The 27033-nt window shown below is 46.7% G+C and overlaps 1 long non-coding RNA gene across 1 annotated transcript in view; it reads right to left on the bottom strand.

Annotated features, from left to right (window-relative positions):
• LOC133378472 (uncharacterized) overlaps positions 1-27033 on the bottom strand; it is a 39116-nt gene that overhangs the window by 1533 nt on the left and 10550 nt on the right. The window contains exons 2-3 of the long non-coding RNA XR_009761038.1: positions 10660-10710; positions 9088-9165 (exon numbers count right to left, since the gene is read on the bottom strand). This is a non-coding gene — a long non-coding RNA (uncharacterized LOC133378472). The remainder of the gene's footprint in view (positions 1-9087; positions 9166-10659; positions 10711-27033) is intronic.

Below are 27033 nucleotides of genomic sequence, written 5' to 3'. Positions count from 1 at the left end.
GAAGCACGATCCACATTAACATCGAAAGACATTTTTTTGAAAGGAAACACAAGGACAGATTCTGTGAGTATTGTGGAGAGTGCTTCCTCACCTGGAATGCAGAGTCCTATTAGAGCATCATTGGTGCAAAGGGAACAAGGAGAAGCTAGTACAGCTCATGAGTCTTTAGGTCAGTCCCATCCGAGTGGTTCTGGACTTTCGCAATCTCTTTCTTATGCAAAGACAACAAGAGGCAATACGCAGAGGAAGGACATTAATTCATCAATGCCTAGGTGGTATTTTGAGGGGGATGAAGAAGATTATTTAGAGAGTTTCCTTAATACTGCTTCAGAGGATAGAGATCCTAGAAAGAGATATGTGGTATGTTTTCGTTATGTAGGAATAGAAGCTGAAAAAGACACGAGGGCTTATGTCACTAAAGTGTTTATAAGAGATACTCTAAATTTTCCCAAAGAGGATATTGTGGCTGTGATACAGTTACCTGGTTCCAAGGAGACGGATGTCTGCCTTGCTTCAGAGCGTGCTTACAGACAATTTTGGACGGCCAGTAGGGCTGCCTGTAGAGCAGATAACTTACTTTTGAGAGGTTATGAAATGATACCATTGTTTCGTGGGGATACTAGAGTACTCACGATCAGTTTACGTACTACTACTGTTCCGGCACAGGATGTAGCACTTTGGGTGATGAAATATGCAGACATCTTAATGGGTCCAACTAAAAAATATGATGAAGAAGGTTTCTGGACTGGAGAATACCGATGTGTGGTTTCTTTTAAAAACCGCTCTGAAGGGACTAGGCAGGGTTACATACCTAAGTATTTCTTTTTAGGATCAGATCGGGGAATTACGAGATACAGTGGCCAACCTGCTGCTTGTTTTCAGTGTGGGGCGTATGATCACATACGACGCAATTGTACAACATCGCTTTGCGCAAAGTGTGGGGAGCGAGGCCATCAAACGGCTTTTTGTCATCGTGGCATTACGTGCAATCTGTGTGATGAGATGGGACACACGTATCTTTGGTGCCTCAGGCATATTACAATCGACAAGATGCAGATAGATGTGCAAAGGCAGAAAGAATGGCAGAGTCAGGAAAACAAAAAGCTGATGCGCAAATGAGAAAGAAAGCTAGACAGGAAGGAGGGATGGGAAAAGAAGAGAGGGCAAGTAGAGCGCACTTTGAAAATTTGGCAGAGTCTGATACTCAAGGGAAGAAAACTGTTTCTATGGGAAAAAATGATAATTTTCAAGAAAGGCAGGATGAATGGAATATGGTGCAGAAGAGGAAAGGAGGGAAAAGTAAACAAAAGACAAAGCATTTAGAAACGGTAAATAATGGGAAATTATTTTATGAAAAAAATAGATACTGGGTCTTAAGTGAAGAAGTGGTAATAGAAGGGGAAAGTGTAATTGTAAATGAGGAGATGAGTCATAGTAATGAGAAGGAACAACAAAAGACACAACAGACACAAAAAAATATTCAAGATGGAGAAGGAATAAAAGAACAAAGAAAACAAAAAAACAGACCCCCTCCTATTAAACCCCCTCCTGCTGAACCCCCTCCCGCTGCCATTCCCTTTAACACTTTTTCTCTTAGTCAGACTACACTTCAGAATTTTTCTGAAGGGGTAGAAAGAGTGGATGAGGTCCAAGAAAAGGTAACTTGAAGAGAAGATAAGGAATGAGACTATTTTGCATTTAGGTAATAAAGTTTTATGCTAAGTTTAATGGTAAATTTTAATGGTAATGTTTTTTATGTGTTTCTTTTAAAGTATTGTATTTTAAGTTATTATTTTGATGTGAATTTTTATAATATAGGTTTGAGAGGTATATATTGTATTAGAGTTAGGTTAGAGAGATAAATTATATGTATTAGTTAGATATGTTTTCGGTGAGTGGCGATATTGTTACGTGATTTCGCGTGCGGGATGTAACCTAGTAGTATGAATAATTTAAATAAAAAAATCTTACCTAAAAAAAAAAAATCTTATCTTACCTAACCCTAACCCTAACCCTAACCCTGATTTGGTGGGAGAAGGTGGTAGTTTTTTGGAGCTCCTCCAGATCCAAAACACAACGTTTTATTCTTTAAAATCTAACCAACATGCCACTGCCTCAATGCTTGAGGTAGGTGGAGAAGACTCTGGTGCATCTTTTGAGACCAGTATGAATCCTGACAGTGGAGGGGATCCTCAAAAAAACGCTGTTGAAGAAAGACCATTTCAAAATGCTGCTGAGACTTGCCTGGAAACAATGGAGGACAGTGAGTACAAAGAGGGATTTTCAAAAGCCCAGCTTTCCCTAAGTGACGAAATGTTTACAATGCCAGTGATTTTGAAGGAGGGGGAGATCCCTGAAGTATTGGTAGAGGTTGAAGTGGGCCCCCAAATCCCCTCAAAAGAGCTTACAAACTTAGAAGAAGCTGAGACCCCTAGGACTCCCATAGAACAAACAGTAAATAAAATGGCTGACAGTGATTCAGCAGTTCCATTTAAAGCAATGGAGACTGAAAGTGTCTGTGGAAAGAAGTTTACAGAAGCCTTGCTGGCTGCAGAAACTTTGAGAGAGCGTGAAAAGTTTCAGAGAGAGAGTCTTACAGGAGATAATGTCAAACAGCAACAATTGCAGGCTGCTGACAAAATGCAAAAAGAATTTTCACCAGAAACAGGAGACTTTTCGTTAGAGGCTCAGCAGGAATTACTGAAAATGAAAGCAAGTTTGCATAACATAATAAAGGAAGAAAACTATTTTAATAGCTTTTCAAAAAAAGATATTCAAGACTATGGAAAAGATAAATACATAGAAGTAACAAAGAGGTTGAGAAGAAACAGAGCTGAACATGAGAAAATATATAATAAATATATTGTTGAAAATCAATTTGGAGATTTTTTCTCTCTTAAAGAGACAGTACAAATAGCAACCAGTCAGTTTGAAGAAAATGTGGAAGAGAGAGACAGATCTCCACACAAGTCACAGTTGATTTCTTTTGAGCTCCAAGCCTTACAGGAGAAAGACATTATACAATTTACAAGGGAATCGTTAGAACTATCACAAATAATAACTGAAAAAAATGTGAATGATATATCTCACAGTGAAGTAACTGTGGGACAAAATGTACAATCTGCTGAGGAAGTTTATATGCAAACTTTAATTCATCTTGAAGTTAATCAAGGTGATAATCAACAACAAATAGAAGAACATATGGATATTACAAAAATTGAAAATAATACAAAAATTGAAAATAATATAGAAAATAATACAGAAAATAAACATGAAAAAATTAAAAGTGATAATGAATCAGAGGTAATAGATCTCACTGAACAATCCAGTGGTGAGGAAGAAGAAGATGAGGATAGCCAAGAGGAAGAGACAATGGTGGAAAGGAGTGGCCTATCAGAAATTTCTGAAGGGGAAGTTAATTCAGAATTTCTTATGGACATTTTTGAAAATGATTTCACTGGATATGATAACGGCCTCTGAGTCTCGTGAAGACCCAAAATTTGCTGTACCGAAGGTGAGGGAGTCGAGGGAGAAACAAATTTTGGCAAAATGGACTGAAATAATACATAAAAAGTTACCTGAAGTGGAACAGATTATTTTACCTGCTAAATTTGAAAAACGTGACATGCTACACCTTTGGGGCTATGTGATGACCCATGTGGCTTTACCTGATGTTTTGACAAAAAAATTGACCAAATATAGTCAACAAAAAATAGTACAATTTTTGAACAAAACTTTTAAGCCATTAAAAGAAACACTTTCAGGTTTGAGGGTGAAGTCGAGACACAAAGAATTATGTTATTTAAGATCTTTAGCGATTGATTGTGTGTTAAGACTATTAGTGGCGAGGAAGCCGAGAACGTCTACAAAGGTTTATCCCGATTGGCTAGAAGAAAAACATCTGATAAAGCACTTTCAAGATATTCACAGATCTCGAGTTATTAAGACTTCTGATGAGCCTCCGCCTCCTTTTTGGAGCCAAATTGACAATAGAAGCAAATTAGTGCCAGAAGAAGATTTTATAACGTGGTTGGAAAAAGTAATTGATTGTTTAAAACAGAGGCAGAAAATCATAAAACAAGGAAAAGATGATAAACAACAACGAGGGGAGTCAGCATCGGTGGCGTTGACAGTTCCCAAAAGGAGAATGGAAGAGGTTGCTGAGATCGATGAGGAGGAGAGACGGGCCCAATTGGTTTTGCAGGGGGTGTCTTCTAAGGAAGCGCCCCCGACAATCGGTGAGGCGATGGGGATGCAGGGAGATCTGGAAACAACGCAGGGTGGTAGACCAAAAAATAAGGGGAGAAGTAGGAAGTTTAATAAAAAAGGAAAGGATTATATAGACAGTAGCTCAGACCAGGAAAAAACACCCGAGACGGTTAAAAAAAGACCTAGAATTGGATTACCGTGGAGTGAACAAGGGAGTGAGAAGATCCAGACTGTTCAGGATTCCATAAGAAATGTATCTGATGAAGTTTTATTAGAGGGAATCTCAGTATTAGAAACAAATTTAGAAACAGATTTAGAAACAAATTTGGCAAATGGAGGGAAGGGTCATATGAATGATACTGGTATGGCTTCTGGCGCTTGTGGGTTTTCTTCTTTTCATAGGAATGAAGACAAAGTTTTGCAATCGAGGTTGGAGCGAGGAGAAAGAGTGAAAGCGAGACAAGAGACTTTTATAACTGATATTGAAAGAGAAGTACAATCTACATTAACACCAAAAGACATTTATCCAAAAGGAAATCCAAGAGCAGATTCTGTGAGTATTGTGGAAAGCTCTCGCTCACCTGGACTGCAGAGTCCTATTAGAACATCATCGAAGCAAAGGGAACGAGGAGAAGTTGGGATAACTCATAGTTCTTTAGATCAGTCCCGTCCCACTGGTTCAGGATTGCCACAAACTCGTTCTTATGCAAAGGCAACAAGAGGTAATGTGCAGAGGGAAGATAGTAATCCATTAATGCCTAGGTTGTATTTTGAAGGGGATGAAGAAGAATATATAGAGGGTTTTTTCAATGCTGCCTCGAACGAAAGAGATCTTAGAAAGAGGTATGTTGTACGCTTTCGTTATGTTGGAGCGGAGGCTGAAAAGGACACGAGGGCTTATCTCACTAAAGTGTTCTTAAGAGATACTTTAAAGTTTCCCAAAGAAGATATAGTGGTTGTGATACAACTACCTGGCTCCAAAGAGACGGATGTCTGCCTTGCTTCAGAGCGTGCTTACAGACAATTTTGGATGGCCAGTAGGGCTGCCTGTCAAGCAGACAATTTACTCTTAAGAGGTTATGAGATTATACCATTACTTCGTGGGGATACTAGAGTACTCACAATTAGTTTACGCACTACCACTATTCCGGCACAGGATGTAGCGCTTTGGGTAAGGAAATATGCAGACATTTTAATGGGTCCAAACAAAAAATATGATGAAGAAGGTTATTGGACTGGAGAATACCGATGTGTGGTTTCTTTTAGAAATCGCTCTGAAGAGACTAGGCAGGGTTATATACCTAAATATTTCTTTTTGGGATCAGACCGGGGTATTACAAGATACAGTGGCCAACCTGCTGCATGTTTTCAGTGTGGGGCGTATGATCACATACGACGTAACTGCACAACATCGCTTTGCGCAAAGTGTGGGGAGAGAGGTCATCAAACGGCTTATTGTCATCGTGGTATCACGTGTAATCTGTGCGATGAGATGGGTCATACGTATTTATGGTGCCCCCAATCATACTATAACAGACAGGATGCAGATAGAAGTGCAAAGGCTGAAAGAAGGGCAGTCAGGAAAACAAAAAGCTGTTATGCAGATGAAAAGGAAAGCTAGGCAAGAAAGAGATATGGGAAAAGAAGAGAGGACAAGTAGACCACAACCCGAAAGTCGGGCAGAGACTGATACTCAAGGGTGGAAAATTGATTCTATAAGGAATAATTCTCAAGAAAGACAGGATAATTGGAATACAGTTCAGAAGGGAAAAGGAGGAAAAAGTAATCAAAAGACAAAGCATTTAGAAATGGTAAATAATGGAACATTAATTACAGAAACAAATAGATACCGAGTCTTAGGTGAAAATTTGGAAATAGTACAGGATGCAAGGTTAGATCAAAATTTAGATCGTGGTGTTATGAGTCATAGTAATAAGGAAGGACAACAAAAGACACAAAAAAATATTCCAGACAGAGATTTCATAAAAGAACAAAGGAAACCAAAGAAAAAATATAGAGAACAAAGGCATCAGGAAGGAACTAATCTAGAAGAAGAACAAAGGAATGAAAATATTAAAGAAACAAAGTCTCAATTTTTAGATTCACAACAAGAAAGTTCTTTGCTCATCAAGCCGGTTGTTGAATCTATCGGAAGAAAAGACTTAGAGGAATTGCAAGAAGTTAATCTGTCACAACAGAATTTGCATGTACAAACAGTGGTAATAGATAACAGTTCTCCAATTTTCCCTTTAAATATCCCTGAAGAACCCCCTCCTATTCCTTTTACCAATACTTCTCCCAGTAAGACTACACTTCAGGATTTACCTGAAGGGGTAGAAAGAGAAAATGAGATGCAAGGAGAGGTATCTTGAAGAGAAGAGTTAAAAACAAATAGTATTGTGGTGATAAAGATTTTAAGTTCAATAGTGAATCTTCCTGTTTTATGGCACTGTATTTTAAGAGATAGATAATTTGATTTAATATGTTTTTAATTTAAAGTTTTATTATTAGGGAAAATAATTTATAGGTTTAAATTAGATTATAATAAATTGTTTATAAATTGTTTAAAATTGTTTATAAATAGGTTTTTTATAAAAATAAGTATAAATAAGTATAAATATAAATAGGTTTTATAAATAAGTATAAATATAAATATAAATATATTTTATGGTAGGTTTAAATTCAATTTCAAATTTAAATTTAAAAATTCTTTCCTGGAATGTTAGAGGTTTTAGAATGAAAACAAAAAGGGATGAGGTGCTTTCTTTATTACCCAGATTGTGTTATGATATTTATGTGCTTCAAGAGATAAATTTTAATAGCGAACAACAGAGATGCGATGCTCAGAAGTTGTCGAATGCGGGACCGTCGTTATGGTCTTACGGTGTGGACAATGCGACAGGAGTTGCGATTCTTTTTCGTTCTCGTACAGATCTCACCGTTGATTTTGTTTTGGAGGCCGTACCGGGACGGCTTTTAATTGTAGATTTTACAGTTATAGAGCAGATAGGTAATAGTAAAAATAGAAGAGTAGCGTTTAGATTGTGTGGACTTTATGCCCCAGTTAGTGTGGCAGAGCGAAAAAAGTTATGGGGTAATCTGAAAGATTATAGTAATACAAATAGAATTTTGTTAATAGTAGGAGATTTTAATAATAGGTCTAGGTTAGCTGATAGGAGTGCATATAGATCATCAAAATTTAAAAATAAAAAATTGGCCGTGGGTTTAACGGTTGAAGAAAGAGAATTAGAAACATTTTTGAATAAGTTAAATTTAGTAGATAAGGCTTTAGAGATACAAAATGAATTAGATTATTTTCCTGTAGGTGTAAGACAAGCATATGTTAATAGTTATCCCGTTTTAGATGGTGTGAGGTATACTTTTTATCATCCTTTGTTTGCGAGTAGGATTGATAGAATACGTGCCCCTAAACAATTAAAGGTGGAAAAATGCAAAACAATTGTTACTCCGTGGTCAGATCATGTCATATTAGCAATGGAATTTAGTATGGGGCAAGTTTTTTCTCGAGGCAAGCCTTTATGGCGGTTAAGGCCTAAGTTGTTAGATATGTTAGAGTGTAAAGAGGTCATAGCCACAACATTAGCTATTCTTTTAACTTTATTTGATTTGTATGGGGATGATTTAAATCAATGGTGGGAACGTTTAAAGAGATCAGTAGTTAAACAATGTAGGAATTATGAAAGAAGGGCTAACCAAAATGAAATAAAACAATATCATGCTGCCGTTTTCAATTTTTAAAGTGTCACCTGTATGTTAATAAAAGCCAACCATATAATAAACAAGTTTTAGAACAATCCAGAAATACGATTAAAACTTATCATCAAAAACAGAGGGACAAAAGGAAAAGATATAAAAATAACAGAGCAAAGGGACCCATCATTGATATCGATGAATGGGCAAAGGTTAGAAACCCTAAAGTTCCAGTAGAATTTAAAGGATTAAAAAAAGATGAAGACAGCGATGTTGTCTTTCATCCCCAAGGTATGCTCCAGTTAATGGAACAATATTATGAAAATATGTTTAGTTTAAAAAATATTTCAGTTAAACAGGTGCATGACTATATAGTGGCCATACCAAAAGAGAGGTTGAAACATCTTTATGATGGGTTAAATGATGAAGATGAACAAATGTTGACAGCAGTTATCACAGAGGAAGAAGTGGTGATGGCAATTGTTTCAGGGAAAGGAAAATCAGCACCGGGACCGGACGGTCTGGGCTGGAATTTTTATAAAATATTTAAGAAATGGCTAGCGAAACCACTTGCAGCGGTATATAATCAAGCCCTAGAGAGAAATAATTTACCTAATTCATTTTATAATGGTATTTTAATTTTTTTTCCGAAAGAAGGAGATCTTACGTTAGTAAAAACTTGGCGGCCTATAGCCTTAACAAATACTGATTATAAAATTTTAGCAAAAATATTTAATAATAGGTTAGCTAAGATAGCTAGTAAGATAATAGTTAAATTTCAAACAAGTGCAGTGCCGGGAAGAACTATGGTAGATTCACTACTTTTATTTCGAGAAATTTTTCAACTTGTACAAAAAGGGATGTGGAAAGGACATATATTACAATTAGATCAAACGAAAGCTTTTGATAATATACATCATCGGTTTTTGTGGGAGATACTTCTTTGGAAAGGCATTCCGGCGATTTTCGTTAATCATCTTCAATTGATGTATGAAAAAGCAGTGGTAGTGCCTCAAATTAATGGATACAGAGGGAAACAAATAATGTTAAAGTCTGGTGTCAGGCAGGGATGTCCTATGAGTCCATTGTTATATGTGTTAGTTTTAGATGCTGTTTTATGTAAAATACAGTTGGAAGATAGTTTAAAGGGAATCCAAATACCAATACCTGTTAATTTAATGCACATGTCAGGCTTGGACTCGGGTGATCTAAGTGTGAAGGCTGTTGCTCATGCAGATGATGTATCTATTTTAGTAAATGATAAACAAGAAATAGAAATAATCAGAGATTTGTTTGAACAATTTGGTCAGGCTTCTGGTGCCCAGTTAAATATGCAAAAGAGTTTTATAATATCGCCCAATAACATTAAGGGAAATATACAAGTAATGCCATTAGAATATCTGATTAGTAATAAAAATAAAAATCAAGCAATAAATTCAGAAGCTGTAGAAGGGCAAATTAAAATACATGTTAAATTATTAGGAATTTATTTTGCAGTTAAATGGGAAGGGTGGGAATATAATTGGACTATGTGGAGAGATAAAGTTAAAGAAAAAATACAAATGTGGCAAAAATGGCATCTTTCTATCTATCAAAAAGCCATGTATGTTAGTACGTACTTAGTCCCAGTAGTAGGTAATTTGGCAGCTGTCTACCCACCACCTGAAAGGATCATTAAGGAAATCAATAAAATGGCATTTAAGTTTCTATGGGGAACGGCTAATTTCCCCCTTGCAAGAGCAGAGGCGTATAAATCTGTAGCACAGGGTGGTTTAAATTTTACAGCAATTGGTTTCAAATTTTTAGCAATTTTTGTTAGTCATAATTTTGGAAAATGGGCAGAGGTAGAAAGAAAAGAATTGGCACCACAATTTTGGTTGGTTGCTTTTGCCAAACACTGGAGAATTAAAGATTGGGCCAAAATACGGTGGGAAGAAGATAAGGTCAATTATAAAATCACACAATCGCTAAAGTGTTTGGGACCTGATTATTTGATTGAAATTTATAGTAATTTAAGAAAATGGAAATTAAGGGCAAGCATAATAAAAATTGAAAGGGGTGAACCAAAAATTATGAAAAAGAAAATTTATAGGAATTTATTAGAAGTAAATAGTTTTCAACCACAATTTGAAAAGAATGTAAAAAGGGGAAATTTATCTATGTACTTAAAAGAGCCTGTACACCAGATAGAATTCTTTAAAGATCAAAGAATTCCTTATAAACTATGGGACATCAGATGGAAGTTTTTTCATCAGATTTATAGCGTGCAAACAAATAAGCCGTGGCTAGCAAATGCTAACCAAGCTTGTCCACGATTAAGATGTCAGGAAGAAGCTGTAAGAACAGGGCAGACACAAAAAGAAACCATTCAACATTTTGTTAAAGATTGTGTATCTGCGAAAGAGACGTGGACTATAATAGCTAAAACTCTAGATTGGCCAGATCTTTTGAGGCAAAACTGGGAAACTATTGTTTCGGGAGCAGAACCAGAAAAAGGAATTCAAGGCCCGAGACAAAAAAAAGGAGTGAAAAGACTTAGAAATAAAAACTATGTAGTCAATAATTATTGGAATGTACCCTGGACAACGATAAGAATTGTTAATTTATTTGTTCTAAGTATCTTATGTTGGCAACGGTTAAAAGAAATTAAGACTCAAAATATATGCAGTTCTGAAAGTACAATTAGGACAATATTATCAAAAATAAGAGAACTGAGTTTATTTGAAAAGGAAAAAATACCGCATGAGAAGTGGAGAAAATTCTGGCCGTGGACATCAGAGTCGACACCTCCTATAACATAGAGTTGAGATTAATATATTGTATTAGTGTTAAGTTAGTTAGGAAAATTATATGTATTAGCTAGATATGTTATTATGAGAGTGGCGATATTGTTACGTGTTTTTCGCATACGGGATGTAACCTAGTAGTATGAATAATTTAAATAAAAAATCTTACCTATAAAAAAAAATCTTACCTAACCCTAACCCTAGCCCTAGCCCTAGCCCTAACCCTAACCCTAACCCTCACCCTCACCCTCACCCTCACCCTCACCAACCCTAACCCTAACCCTAACCCTAACCCTGTGCCCTTTGCCCTTTCCCCCTATGCCCTCTGCCCTCTGCCCTTTGCCCTATGCCCCCTGCCCTCTGCCCTTTGCCCCCTGCCATATGCCCTTTGCCCATTGCCCTATGCCCTATGCTCTTTGCCCTCTGCCCTTTGCCCTTTGCCCCCTGTGCCCTTTGCCCTTTGCCCTTTGCCCTTTGCCCTCTGCCCTTTGCCCTTTGCCCTCTGCTGGTTTGCCCTCTGCTGCTCTGCCCTCTGCTCTGCCCTTTCCCTCCTCACAGAATACTGGCGATTGGCATGCAGACATCGCGCCTATGAAGATATCCCAGCAATCGAGCGGTGGATGCCCGTCCAGGAAATCATGCCAAATACACCCACAACTGCAAGAGCCATCACAGAACACCCTTTTGTCTGCAAATCCATCTGGGAACTGTACTGAGCCTTGGATTGGTACTCCTTTGAATATTGTTTCTCTCCCCGGGACTGGGCAGGGAGAACCGTTAACAGGTATAGAAAGACCTTTATCAGAAAGGAAGACTACAGAAGCAATGGGACTGGGACAGGATATGGGAGGAAGCCTAGCAGTAGGTAATGTTGGGGAAAAAATGCAGAAAGATGATGGGAGACCATCCTCTGGAGCGGGTGACATAAGGCAAAATACTGGGGAATCACATTTGCTGTCTGGCGAGGGGGCGAGACGACCTGAAATGAGTGAGACGATGCGCCCGTCCCCGATGACTAGGGCAAGTAGTGGCATCAACCAGAGAGTGTCTGAACCTGCACGCACTTATGCTGCTGCGGCTAGTGGAGGAACTGGAACGGCCCCGAGAGCTAGGATGGGGGGTGTGGGTGGCCCCACCCGTGGCACGACATCGCGCCCAAATTTTGGTTTTGGCTTTGATTTAGAGGCGGAGATCCTTGAGGATGCCCGCTTTCTAGATGAATATTATAGTAAAATACCACAGCGCCCAGACCCCCGTGAACGCTATGTGGTCCGTCTACGATATCAAGGGCCCGACCCCGCCTGCCTAACAAGAGAATATGTGATTCAACAAGTACTTCTTGGGCGCCTAGGGATGAAAAAAGATCATTTCCTGGCAGTCATTACTCCCCCTGGCCTTACGGAGGTTGATGTTTGTTTCACCTCTGAACGTACCTACCAAGCTTTCTGGGATCGTTGCCGGACGGCCCGTCAGCTTAACGCTTGATGTTTTGAGGATTTTGATATTATCCCTCTCTTTCGGGGTGAAAACAAAGTAGTAAACATTGCGTTTCGCACCACTGGGATTCCCCCAGAAGATGTGGGAGTCTGGTTGAGGAAACACTGCACGGTCCTCCTTGATCCAGAACCACGTCTAGATGAATATGGTATTTGGACTGGAGAGTTTCGGGCAGTGGTTGCCCTCCACCGGAACGTAGAGGGAGGTCAAATCCTCCACTTACCAAAATTTTTCTTTATGGGTTCAGATCGTGGAGTGACCCGCTACAGTGGCCAACCACCGGCCTGTTTCCTTTGTGGTTCCTTTGCTCATCGCCGCCGGGACTGCCGGTCAGCCCTCTGTGCAAAATGTGGAGTACGAGGACACGCCACAGCGGCCTGCCAGCGGCCGGTTACCTGTAGTCTGTGTCGCAATGAAGGCCATGTATACCGGTGGTGCCCGCAGGCATGGCTCAATAAGCAGGATCCAGACAGGTACCTAGAATCCATGCAAGAAGCAGTAAGGCATGCCTGGGCAGCCCAAATGGAAGAACGCCAGGAGTCAGAAACAACATTTATCAATGAGGCGGGTAGGGGGGAGCGACAAACACCACCAACACTAACCCCACCGAGGGAAGCTAGATGGGGAGAGGGTCAAACTGAAGAAGGGGCTGAAGAGGGCCCCTGGGAGACAGTGAGAGGAGTGCAAAAAGGCCATCGCAGGCAACTACCGGTAGCTCGTCCAGAGCCCCAGCTGCACCTTGGCAATCGTTTTCTCGTTCTAGAAGGAAATGTAGACAATGCGGAGCGAGGCAGCTCCACTGAGAGTATTCAAAGAGCTCCTTCCGAGATAGCGAGGGCACTAAATGCTCAGCAGCCTGAGGGAAGTAGGTCATCATTGGACATAGGAATACTAGGGAAGAACATGGGCAGAGATATAACACATGAAGGGATGACGAACAGTCGTCGCCGAGCTACAAAAAGGCAGGTCTCAGAGGAGGCTGGACTAAACACAATAACCCCGCTTAGTTCCCCTAGAAAAGTTCCAGGCAAACGTACCAAGGGTATGACAGAAGAGGAGAAAGCACGGGTTTTCTTATGCTCCCTTCAAGGGGTATCTATGGAGGAACTTCGCAACTCCTTGATTAATGAACGCATTGAGATGGACATCTTGAAGCAACGTGAGGAACAATGCCAGCAAGATTACCTTGAGCGGCCGACTGAGGACCGTCTGGTGGAGCTAACGGCGGTCCGAGCTCACTGTGCGGACCGCCGCTGGCGCATACAGACGGTTGAAGATCAACTTGAGCGGGTGGAGAAGGTAGAGAAGGATAGGGAGAAGGATAGGGGAAAGGATAAGGGAAAGGAGGATGGCATGGAGGAGCACAGCTTGGAAGAGCACAATCCGGAGGAAAATAAAAATGAGATGGCCCAGATAGATGCTATTACTAAAATAACTGGAGAAGAGATGACCATAGAAACTGTAGGGGCACCGAGGATGCCGGTTACGCCTCCCCCAGAACCCCCAGAACCATCAGATACTTCTCCATCTCGGGGAATCATGGAAAACAGTAGGCCTGCACCTGCTGCGCTTGAGGCGCAGGAGGGGGCAGGAAAATAGAGACTAGCCTCCTCTGAGGCTACTGGTAGAGAGCAAGAGAAGGGGTTTTAAAATTTAAAATTCTTGTTTAAAATTCTTGTTTAAAATTCTTGTTTAAAAAATTCTTAAAATTCTTATCTGTAAAATTCTTGGGTTTGTTCTTATTCTTGTTCCTTTACTTGGATTTGGTTAATAAAGATTGGATTACAGATTGGATTACAGACTTGCACCTATCTTGGATAACTGGACATCGGCTCCTAGACTGGATTTTGGAGTTTGGAGTTTGGACTTTGGACTGTGGACTGTGGACTTTGGACGTTGGACGTTGGACTTTGGACGTTGGACTTTGGATCTTGCAACTTACAACCTTAATTTTGGATGCTGTTCCTGTGTTGGGTACTGTGGGGGTTAATGTTATGTAAATTTCGTTTTCTTATTATTAAGCCACATGTGTAGTGGCTGAGTAATAATTTTTATAATATTTATGTAGAATGGCTTATTCCAATAAAAAATTTCATACCTAAAAAAAAAAATTTCATACCTAACCCTAACCCTAACCCTTAAATGTCAGCTTCCGGATCCGGATCCTGGACTTTGGACTGCTGCCTCTGGATCTTGGCTTCTGGACTGGACTTTGGCCCTTGGAATTTGCATCCTGGATTCTGGACCTGGACTTGGACTTGGATGCTGTTCCTGTGCTGAGTACTTTGGGGGGTACCTTGGGGAGTTAATGTTGTTGTTGTTGCCTTTGGTTTTGGGTTTATTGGTCTTCAGCCGTATATGTAGTGGCTGAGTACCTTTCTTGTAGTATGGCTTATATCTAATAAAAAATTTGATACCTAAAAAAAAATTTTGATACCTAACCCTAACCCTCACCCTCACCCTAACCCTAACTCTGTTTTCAACGAGGAAGGACGTGTTTTTCCAGAGCTCCTGCGAGTTTCTTGGGTGAGCGCGATTTACCCCCCTGGGGGGGACTGGACTTCTCCAAATTTAGTATCTAAACGTTCCTAAGACTGTGGGGATTCTTTTAAGACCACTTGAGGACCTGGGGGACTCTCGGGGGGGGGAGCTATAGGGTTCCCCCCCAACGGGGCCTAGTCAAGCCCAGCAGCCTTTAGCTGTGATTAGACTCACCAACACAGAAATGCTGGCTGCTAATGCAACAGCCACAGAGGATGAAGACTATATGGAACAGGAGGGAACCCCCTTTCCAAGGCCTATGCGAGTCCAGGAGGGTGTCCTACAGTCACCAGAAGATTTGAGACAAGGAGTAAAGGCCTGGGAGAACAAACAAACGAAGGCAGGAATTTCTGTAGGACTTGGGGAGCCGGCTGGTGCCCTATGTTTGAGAACCTCTGAAAACTACCTTCTTTCCCTTGTGGGGGGGGAAAAAGCAGGCCTAGCTATGTTGGAACAGTTTGAAAATCACCAGCAGCAGCAGGGTGTGGCTGAGGCCTCTAGAGAGGCCTGTTTGCCTGCAGCAGCTCTGCCTGCAGCACCTCTACTAGATACAAATGTAGCGAATGCTGACCTGAGCTGCAAACAGCTTGCAAAAGCTTGCCTGGAGCAAAATGCTCATGAGCAAATGTGTATGGAGATAGAAGAGGAGTTAGTGTCTGCTACTGAGGCAGCTGAAACAGGAGCGGCGGCAGGGAGTTGGGGTGCTCTATTTGGGGATGGTGGTGCAATCCCCTCCATTAACCCTCTCCCTGCCTCGCAAGTCCCACCCATGTCCCTCCCCTCGACAGCTATTGTAGAAGCCTTTCTTGCTGCCTCTTTTGAATCACAAGGAGGGCAGCTGCAAGGAGAAGGAGAGAATGAGACTAGGAAAGGGGAGAACCCCTCTTCCCCCTGGGATCATCGAGGACACTCCCCGATGAACCCCCCCTCACTTCCCCCCTCCCTGAGGACTGTAGAAGCTGTCTTTGCCAATCCTGCCTGGTCAGAGCCAGGAGGAAGTGAGAGGAGTGCAAGCACCCTAAATCTTTCTGAGAATATGATAAGCAGTGGTGCCACGGTGCACAAGGATGATGACCCAAAAGGGGGCAAACACACCCAGACTTCAGAGTGGAGAGCGCAGACATCTCCAAGAGAATTGTTTCAATCGGATTGGATCGCCCCAGCAGTCACGAAGGCGATGATAGATTCCCAGAGCGAAAACTTAGTTTCTCCAACGCCCCCTGGGCCACTTAGTAACCCTGCTAATGAGGTGTTGAGCCCCTCCCCTGTGTGGCTAAGGGAAATGGAAGAGGAACAATCCGGAGGGCACTCTGAAGAACTTCTTCCAGTGGAGCCCCTATGACCCTTATCAACTGCTAAAGACACAATAGTTGACTCGTGGGTACAGCCCCCCCCCTCAGAGTCAACACCTGAATCTGAACACGTGATGAATAGAGAGAAAGATGGGGTTGCAGAGGGGCGACCTGCTCCCCCCCGGCCCCTAGAGATGTAATAGAGAATTTAGAGAGCTCACAAGCTTCAGTGAGCTCCAATGCTGAGTACAACACAGCTGATAGGGCTGGAGACATTGCAAACGCAGAAGATGACACCGGGAGTCTAGACTATGAGATGGAAGACTATGGCCCAGATGGGCCACTACCGGCCATCGGGAGACGAAGGGAGGCTCGCATCCTAGATCGCTGGCAAACCAACCTGCAGTGTGACTGGGGGCGCTATGACACCTGGCTCCTGGCTGACCCAGGAAACCGCTTGGACATGCTCAAATTGTGGGGCTTCCTGGCTGCCCACCTTGCGGTCTTACCCGCACCTACGGGCCCATGCTTAGCCAAACTCAGTCGTGACAAAATCCTTGATTGGCTGGATCGAGCGCACCCTGCTGTACTTGCAGCACTACAAGGCAACATCCAAGGCACGATACAAACTCTAGCAATGCATAGATCAGTGACATTGGGTGTGGTGGAGCGGCTGCTTATAGGGCGCCGCGCCCGCACATCCACACGAAACCTACCGGACTGGCTGGAACCTGCTGCGATGGAGCGAATGGTCCAAGAACTAATTCGCATCTGGGAGGCGCCTACCTATGCCTCCCGCTGCCCCCTTATTTGGACTGAGACGGGCAGAAAGACCTCTACTCCACAGCGTCAGGACTTTGTGGACTGGCTATGGCGCCTCGTTGGGCACCTGAAATTTTGGCAGCGGAATGCACGACAGCAGAAGGCTACTACCCAGAGACAAAGTTGAATGCTGACCACAGAGACGACGACGACACCGATGGCCCCTCCGGCGAACACTCCGGCGAATCCTTCGTCTGACAGAGCTGCGTCATTGGTGACTGGCACTTCTGGAACTGGACAACTCAGAGTGACAGCGGAGGAGCGTAGTGGCAGAGCAGACAGTCGGGAGCGACGGACAGTGGTAACCGGGGTCGGGCGGCGATCGGCCATACCCCTGGACCCAAACTTGGAAATGATGGCCCGGAATTCTTGCCAGGGGACTCCCCCGGAAGGGGGCCCCCCGCAAATGGGTGAGGAACAAGCGGGGAGCTATTCTCTTTCTCTTTCTCATTCTCTTTCTTTGCCTTTAAAACAACGTGTTCCTACTTCTCAGGAGAATGGTGGGCAGCAGGGAGGGAGAGCTGGGGAGGAGCTAATGGATGTGATGTGGGTGGAGGAACAAGGGCCAGTGGGAGGGATGAGGGGACTGGAGGAAGGGGTGGTTGGGGAGCCTCGGACTTCGCCACGGTTGCCCTCTCCTGCTCTGCCCTCTTCCCCCTTACAGTGTGCTGATACTCGGAATGCGGATCTCGCATCTATGATCACATCTCAGAACTCAACCAATGAACAATTACCCAAGAAACCACATCAAAAATACCCACAAAAGCAAGGACATCCACAACAGCCTTTCTCGACTGCAGATCCTCGCCTCCCTTTGCCATCGCAGCAACAACAGCAACAATTGGTAGAGGTTGGTACCCAAGGACATCAGAATCCCCAGACTGTATTGCGGGCCGTGGACAGTGCCTTTAAAACCCCTGGTCCTCTATCATTAACCTCAGATAGAGACGTAGGTACCAATCCATCTGGAACCTGTACCGAACCATTGCCTAGCACAGCTTTAAATATCGGTCCTTGCCACGAGATTGGGGAGGGAGTACCATCAATAGGCATAGGAGGGCCTTCATCAGGAAGGGAGCCAAGAGTCACGATGCAAGGATTGGGAATGAGACAGGAGGTGGGAGGTGATTCAGTGGCAACTGATGCCCTGAAGGAAGTTCATGAGGGCAGCGGGAGGCCATCGCCTGGAATGGGAAACACAGCGGTCCGGGAGGAGGTGCCTCGGAAGGGTCCTGGAACCCCTTTACAACGCCGGCGAACTCTCAGTAGGGGGGAGGGGCAATGCCCATCACAGCCGCAGAGGCAAACTGCTGGGGAGCCAAACTCGTTACCTAGAGAGGAAGAGGGGCGGCCTACTGCAAGTGGATCGGTGGGCCCACCCTCGGCAGATAGAGCAGCCAATAACACCGGTCAGAGAGCGCCAGAACCCGGTCGCACCTATGCAGCTGCGGCTGGTGGAGGAGCTCGAGCGATGCCGAGAGCTATGGGGGGGGGTGTCGGTGGCTCCACCCGCGGCACGGCGTCAGGTTCGAATTTTGGGTTTGGATTCGATCTGGAAGCGGAGATCCTTGAAGATGCCTGCTTTTTGGATGAATTCTATAGCAGGGTAACACGACACCCCGACCCCAGAGAGCGCTATGTAGTCCGTCTGCGCTACCGGGGGCCCAACCCCGCCCGTCTGACACGGGAATATGTGATCGAACAGGTGCTCCTCGGCCGCCTGGGGATGCAAAGGGATCAGTTTCTAGCGGTCATTACCCCCCCCGGACTGACGGAGGTTGATGTCTGTCTCACCTCCGAACGCGCGTACCAAGCCTTCTGGGATCATTGGCGGACATCCCGCCGGCTTGGTAACCGCTGTTTTGAAGACTTTGATGTCGTTCCTCTCTTTCGGGGCAAAAATAAGGTGGTGAACATTGGGTTTCGCACCACTGGGGTCCCTCCTGAAGATGTAGCGATCTGGTTGCGGAGGCATTGCACAGTCCTCCTTGACCCTGAGCGGCGTATCGATGAGTATGGCATTTGGACTGGTGAATACCGAGCAGTGATTGCCCTCCATAGGAGTGTAGAAGGAGGACAGGTACTTCATCTGCCTAAGTACTTCTTTATGGGTCCGGACCGCGGAGTGACCCACTATAGTGGTCAACCCCCGGCCTGCTTTCTCTGTGGCTCTTTCGCTCACCGCCGCCGAGACTGCCGATCGGCCCTCTGTGCGAAATGCGGAGTACGGGGACACGCTACGTCTGCCTGCCAACGGCCGGTCACCTGTAGCCTGTGTCGGAATGAGGGCCATGCGTACCGGTGGTGCCCACAGGCATGGCTAAATCAACAAGATCCAGATGGGTACCAAGATTCCCTACGGCAGGCGGTAGGACGTGCCTGGGCGGCCCAAACGGCAGAGCGCCAAGAATCGGCACCGGCAGCGGATAGTGAGGCAGATAGAGAGGGGCGGGCAGCACCACCACCACCACCACCGCAGGAAGCCAGATGGGGAGACGGTCAACCTGAAGAAGGGGCCAAAGAGGGCCCCTGGGAGACGGCGAGAGGAACGCAGCGACATCGTCGCAGGTCGCCTTTGGTAGCTCGCCCACAACTGCAGCCACAACTGCAACTACATCTAGGCAATCGCTTCCTAGTTTTGGAAGGAAGTGTAGATAATGAGGAGCAGGACAAGATTACTGAGAGTGCTCAGGGAGCCTCCTCCGGGAGGGTGGGGACAGCAAATGCTCTGCAACCTGAAGGATGCGAGCCACCAATAGGTATGGGAATACTAGGCAGAGGAGTGGCACAAGGAGGGATGACGAACAATCGTCGCCGTGCTGCCAAGAGGCAGGTTTCAGAGGCGGCCGGATTTGGCGCTGCGCTCCCACGTAGCCCTCCAGGTGGAACCTCCGGAGGTATCCCAGGCAAACTCAGCAAAGGACTATCAGAAGAGGAGAGGGCCCGTGTTCTATTGCGTTCCCTTCAAGGGGTATCTGTGGAAGAGCTCCGCAAATCCTTGGCGGACAAACGAATCGAGCTGGAGATTCTGACGCAGTGGGAAGAGCAATGCCGTGAAGGGTGCCTCGAGCGACCAACTGAAGATCGTCTGGCTGAGCTGACGGCGGTTCGCGCTCATTGCGTGGAACGACGTTGGCGCATTCAGACGGTGGAGGATCAGGTCGAGCAGGTAGCGAAAGAGGAGAGGAGCAGGGAGCAGGGCAACTCTCAGCGAGAGGAGGATGCCATCGATGAGAACACCCCACAGGAACCTACAGCTGAAGTAATCCAAATGGATACTACTGCTAGTTCAGCTGGAAAGGAGGTGACCATAAGGGCTGTGGAACTGCCGGGGGCACCGGCTGTGCCTCCCCCGGAGCCACCAGATGCTCTCTCATCGCAGTGGCCGCCGGGGGTGGCTACGGTGGGTGTCACCGACATTCCACCAACCATAACAAATAGTAGGCCTGCACCTGCTGCGCTTGGGGCGCAGGAGGGGGCAGGAAAGCAGAGATTGGCCTCCTCTGAGGCTGCTGATAAGGAGCAGGGGAGCGGGGGTCCAGAGTCACTCTAATGGAGTCACTCCGAGTCCTCACCTGGAACGTGCGTGGACTCCATTCATGGGAGCACCGCGCAGAGATTCTGGGAGCCCTTCAACAGCTTGGGTCACAGCTCATCATTCTGCAGGAAACATGGTTTGCCTCCAAACGTGAGCGTAGCCACGCGCAACGCCTCTGGAGTGTGGGCCCGTCTTTCTGGAGCTACGAGCCGGGAGAACGGTCGGGGGTCGGAGTACTCTTCGGAGAACCACCCCCGGGTTCAACTTGGCGAGTTGATAGGGTCCTGGAAGCCGTTCCTGGACGGCTGCTAGTTGTGGATTTTGCTCTGCTGCCGACGGCTGGAGGGGGGCTAGAGGCCCCGAGAGGTGCATATTGCCTCTGCGGAGTCTACGCACCGACAGGGAGAGAGGGGCGGCGGCGTTTATGGCCCCGCCTCTTCCTTCAGAGCCATACGCAGCGCCAATTGCTGGTAGCGGGAGACTTTAATAACCGAGCCCGCCCAGAAGACCGCACAGTACCAGTGGGCAGAGAACCGCCATCTCTGACAGCGGAAGAGAGAAGGCTGGCCTGAAAGAGCGTGGCCTAAAGGATACAGCGCTCCAGATACCCAATGAACTAGCCTTCTGCCCACCCGGGCGTGGCAAGCCCTTTAGCGATGGCGAGCGATACGGAGTGGCTCGGGGAGTGGGGGTGTCGGCGCGCTTCACGTTTCACCATCCGCGGGTGGCCAGCCGCGTCGATCGCGTATGGGCACCGACGGGGTGGGAAGTGGAGCGATGCCGCGTCCTTGCCTCTGACTGGTCCGATCATGCTATGCTGGTAGTGACATTCAGTCTTGCTGGCAACCAACCAGCTGCAACGATGAGAAAGGTCGGGACTCGAGGCCGCCCGCTCTGGCGGCTACGTCCAGCCACCCTAGATAGCAGTGAGGAACTACGCCAACAACTAGAAGGCATGGTGGCTGTCTGGGCCGCCCAGGTTGAGGCTGGGGATCCCCTGGATCCGGACCTCTGGGACAGCTGGCAATGTCTGAAAAGACTATTGTCGGAGCGCTGCCGCGAACACTCGCGACGGGGAGCTCGTCATGAGGTGCGTGGCTATCAAAATGCTGTCTATACCCTCCTACGCTGCCACCAGTGGCGTGACGAGGGGATATCTTTTCAGCCGGAGGAACTTCTTGAGGCACAGGAGACGATTTCAGCCTTTCACCAGGGAGAACGGACGCGGGCTAAGCAGCACCGTGTCTGTCGCAGCCGTGGCCCAATGGTCGAGGCTGGAGAGTGGGAACGGTCCCGCTTGGCATCGTCGACCACTGCTGCACCGATGTCCTGCACAGGTCTTCGTGATGCACCAGAGGATGTGATTCAGAGCACTCCTGAGGGGATGCTGGCGGTGATGGAGCGTCACTGGCACAAGGTATTTACCCGAAAACCCATTCCTGAAGAGGAGATTCAAACCTTCCTTGATAGGGTAGAGGCGCAGGTTGGCTGGGGACCGGGGCTAACGAAAGAACAACAGCTGATGTTAGAAGCCCCTATCACGACAGAGGAGGTGCGGATAGCCATTGGCAGGGGGCGGGCGCGTTCCGCCCCTGGGCCAGATGGGCTACCCTGGCGCTTCTATCAATGTTATGTGGCGCTCTTAGCCGGACCGCTCGCGTGGCTTTTCAACTCGCTGCTACTCCGAGATCAAGGGCTCAGGGACTTCTCACAGGCGCTGTTAATCTTCTTTCCAAAAAAAGGGGACCTCTCCCTCCCTGTCAACTGGCGCCCCATTGCCCTTGCTAATGTAGACAATCGCATCCTGGCTAGAGTTCTAAACACCCGTCTGGCGAATGTTGCTGACCGTCTGGTACGCCCATGTCAGACCAGTGCAGTCCCGGGCCGGCGAATGACAGACTCGTTGTGCCTCTTGCGAGAGGTGTTTGCCACCACAGCAAGGGCGCCAGGGCTGGGGGGTGAAACAGAAGAAAGAGCAAAGAGTGTCACGAGTCGCGGCGGCGGAGAGGGCCTTTTCCTGCTCCAACTGGATCAGGAGAAGGCCTTTGATAACATCCACCACGACTACCTCTGGGAGACGCTCCACCGGAAAGGGATCCCTACTCGCTTTGTCTCCCATCTGCAGTGGCTCTACCGAGAGGCAACCGTAATCCCGCAACTGAATGGTTGGCGGGGGGTGGCAATACCGGTATGCTGAGGAGTGCGACAAGGGTGCCCGCTAAGCGCGCTCCTTTATGTGCTGGCCCTCGACCCCGCTTTAGCACTGGTCAAAGCGTCAGGGTTGGTGGGCTTCTCGGCACAACTGCCAGTACCCTGCCCACTGTTAAGGGAAGAGTGCCCGGGGACGGTGTCAGGGTCGACACGAGAGCCGCTGCAAGAAAGACCAACAGAAACTACAGCGGCTTGGGTGGGACTGGTGGCGCATGCGGATGATGTCACCGTCCTCATTCGGAACCGCACTGAAGTGAATGGTGTTCTAGAGGCCCTTCGTGCCTATGGGCGTGGCTCAGGTGCTAAAGTCAACCTGCACAAGAGCTTCGCCGTAGGGTGGACCTGTGAGGGAGCCGGTGAGCCACCTGACCTGACCGTGCAGCCTCTGACGGCCATTCTAGCGGATGAAGTGGGAGAGGTGACCAAGCGACCGAACGAGTTGCCGGCCAGAGTGGAGACGGTGGTGGAGGATGTCTCTATATTGGGAGTTAGATACTCACTGGCTCACGGGGGCAACGGCTTTCGAGAGTGGGAGCGCTGGGTGCAGGCCGTTGATGCTCGATTGGAACTGTGGCGGCACTGGCGATTAGGCATCTTCCAAAAAGTCATCTTCCTAAAGACCTACCTGTACCCTATCGCCATGGCCCTAGCTAGAGTTTACCCTATCCCGGAAATTCTGCTCCGGCGAGTAGATCGCTTGGTGCTTCGCTTTCTCTGGGGGACGGTCCATTTCCCTCAGAGCCGAGCGGTAGCCTCCCGCCCGCACGAACAAGGCGGCCTGGCGCTACCAGCGCTAGGTCCAGCCTGCTTGGCAGAGTTTCTCGCCCAAAACTTTGGGGCCTGGCGGGATTGGGAAGAAGCCACGGGAGCAATTGCGCAAGGAAAGGGAATGTCACCACCGCCGCCAGCCTGGGTGGCCGCTTTCGCCTTGGGATGGCGAGATACGGCATGGGCGGAGAAGTGGTGGGACACGGACCAGCTAGCCTTTCGCGTGTCGCCTGCTTGGCGGGCGACCGTGCCAGCCTATCTTATTCCGGTGCTCTCAGCAGTAAAGCAATGGGTAGCACACGCCTCATGGGTCAAGAATAATTCGCTCTCCGGCCGCCACTTGCGCCGTCATCTGTACCGGTGAATGGTGGAGGAGTGCCTGTTTCACACTGAGGCAGAACGTCGGGCCGCCCGAGTTGACCAGTCCCCATATCTACGGGAGAGCCGGTACCCGATCCCCCTCTTTCGAGAACGACGGGTCCCACTCTACCTGTGGGATATTCGTTGGCGGTGGTATCACCAGGTAGCGGATATAGCGACGGCCCGTCCATGGCTATCGGAGGAAGCCCAATTATGCAGACGGCTCCGATGTGTCACTGAACGCCGAGGGGCGGGGATGGTGCTGGTGGGCGGGGAACCTCGAGAGACCGTGCAACATGTAGTGTCCACCTGCCCTGCCTCCCGATCTGTATGGGAAGGGCTGGCTCAGGCGCTGCGCTGGCCGAGCCTGGCCCATCAGCACTGGGAAGCGGTGATCTCTGGGGAAGAGCAACCGGGGCTCCGGGGTCCCGAGCGGCCAAGGGGGGCCCGGGGTCAAGAGTGTTGGCCGGTTCCACCCTCCACCCTCCGCCTCGTCAATCTCACTGTTCTGAAGGGCCTATGGGGGGCGCGCCATTGGGAATGGATTACACAGAAAGAAAGCAGGTCAGAGGGCACGGTACGCTACATCGTGGCATCCCTACGACGATTAGCAGGCTATGAACGGGGCGGATGCCATCGGGGCGTTGGGCCCGCCTTTGGCCCTGGATGACGGACACCCCCCCACCCATTACTTGAACTATGGCCTATAAGCCTTCTGGCCCCATTCTTTTGGACTCTGGTTTCTGGTTTGTGGACTCTGACCTTCGGGTCCTGGACATTGTATGGACATTATATGATTTCCTATATTTCCTCTATTTCCTGTATTTCCTGTATATATTTCTGTATATATTTCTGTACTACTTGTTCGTTTTATTATTATCGTTCTTGAATTTCTTACTGTTATTGGATTTGGATATTAAATGTCAGCTTCCGGATTCTGGACTTTGGACTGCTGCCTCTGGATCTTGGCTTCTGGACTGGACTTTGGCCCTTGGAATTTACATCCTGGATTCTGGACTTGGACTTGGATGCTGTTCCTGTGCTGAGTACTTTGGGGGGTACCTTGGGGAGTTAATGTTGTTGTTGTTGCCTTTGGTTTCAGGTTTGTTGGTATTCAGCCGTATATGTAGTGGCTGAGTACCTTTCTTGTAGTATGGCTTATATCTAATTAAAAAAAAAAATTCATACCTAACCCTAACCCTGACCCTGACCCTCACCCTGACCCTGACCCTCACCCTCACCCTCACCCTGACCCTCACTCTCACCCTAACCCTGGATGACGGACACCCCTCCACCCATTACTTGAACTATGGCCTATAAGCCTTCTGGCCCCATTCTTTTGGACTCTGGTTTCTGGTTTGTGGACTCTGACCTTCGGGTCCTGGACATTGTATGGACATTATATGATTTCCTGTATTTCCTCTATTTCCTGTATTTCCTGTATATATTTCTGTATATATTTCTGTACTACTTGTTCGTTTTATTATTATCGTTCTTGAATTTCTTACTGTTATTGGATTTGGATATTAAATGTCAGCTTCCGGATTCTGGACTTTGGACTGCTGCCTCTGGATCTTGGCTTCTGGACTGGACTTTGGCCCTTGGAATTTCCATCCTGGATTCTGGACTTGGACTTGGATGCTGTTCCTGTGCTGAGTACTTTGGGGGGTACCTTGGGGAGTTAATGTTGTTGTTGTTACCTTTGGTTTCGGGTTTGTTGGTATTCAGCCGTATATGTAGTGGCTGAGTACCTTTCTTGTAGTATGGCTTATATCTAATAAAAAAATTTCATACCTAAAAAATTTCATACCTAACCCTAACCCTCATCCTCACCCTAACCCTTGGAATTTCCATCCTGGATTCTGGACTTGGACTTGGATGCTGTTCCTGTGCTGAGTACTTTGGGGGGTACCTTGGGGAGTTAATGTTGTTGTTGTTACCTTTGGTTTCGGGTTTGTTGGTATTCAGCCGTATATGTAGTGGCTGAGTACCTTTCTTGTAGTATGGCTTATATCTAATAAAAAATTCCACACCTAAAAATTTCATACCTAACCCTAACCCTAACCCTAACCCTAACCCTAACCCAAACCCAAACCCAAACCCTCACCCTCACCCTCAACCCTCAACCCTCAACCCTAACCCTAAAAAAAATTCATACCTAACCCTAACCCTAGCCCTAACCCTATATCGGAGACGAAGGACGTGCTTCACTTCAGCTCCTGTTAGAATTTGGGGTGAGCGAATTTTAGACCCTTTTCAGGGGTACCTTTATAGACTTGGACGACTACAAGGCATTTATTGTACTTTGGGACACGAGTAGAGACCTTTTTTAAGGGGCTGTGACTCTCAGGAGGGGAGCTGAGCGCTCCCAAACAAATCCTCCCCCCCGGCTGGGGTGGGAAGGAATTAAATATGGAGGCCACAGAGTCCATAGAAGCGGCAGGGGAGCCCACTCAAGAGCCTCTCCAAAAAAAGGGGGAGAGAGACAAGGAGAGTAGATCATCTGCAGCAGGAGAAGAGCGCTTGGGGAATTGCTGTGAGAAACAAAACTCTCTAACCTGGATTGGAGTGCAGGCTGGAGCCCCTTTACCCAGCAGCTTTATTCAGTTTGTAAAGAATGCTGAGTCGCCTAGGCCTACAATACAGTATGCTACAGCGGAAATTTTAGAAAACGGGAGAATCTAAACAAGAGCCAGTGAAGGGTGAGAGGAATCTGGGGGTGCAATTAAGGAACCCCTGGAGCATAGCAGAACCCTTAGGAGAGTATCAGAAAAACTTGGAAGCCTCCAGGAGAATTGATGCATTGGCTGACCCTTTGTTTGTTAAAGATTCCAGTGACTGTATAGAAATCCTTGCAACTTCTGCAGGTCTTGTAAAAACGAAAGCAAGCCTGCAAACTGCCAGTAATAGCTTAATTGACCAGGCCTTGGAATGCATTCAGCTACATACAAATCCTGGAGTGGAGCGGCCACCTGTAAATCCTGATATGGATCAGATTGCTCCTGTTTCTTTTCCTCTCCTACCTATAGGTGGAAAAGAGGTAACTGAGATAGTAAGAAGAGGGGAACAGGGAGGTGCACAGTCAGAGGAGAGAGGTGTATCAATCACCTGCACCCCTCCCCTTTTCTCCCAAAATTCCATTCAATCTGAGTCCTCATTAACTGCTGTAGAGGCTGTTTTTGCAATGCCCTTTGAAAGCCCCATGGGCCCTATAGAACAGAGACAAAGAGGAGAAGGAGAAAAAAGACTGAATGCTGATGTTGGTGATATGTCCCAGCAGAGGGTCACCCCTCATGTT

Source organism: Rhineura floridana, chromosome 2, assembly GCF_030035675.1.
Source record: "Rhineura floridana isolate rRhiFlo1 chromosome 2, rRhiFlo1.hap2, whole genome shotgun sequence".
NCBI classification, from domain to species: domain Eukaryota; kingdom Metazoa; phylum Chordata; class Lepidosauria; order Squamata; family Rhineuridae; genus Rhineura; species Rhineura floridana.
Note: the sequence above shows the minus strand (reverse complement) of the source record. Positions and strands in the feature narration are given on the sequence as shown.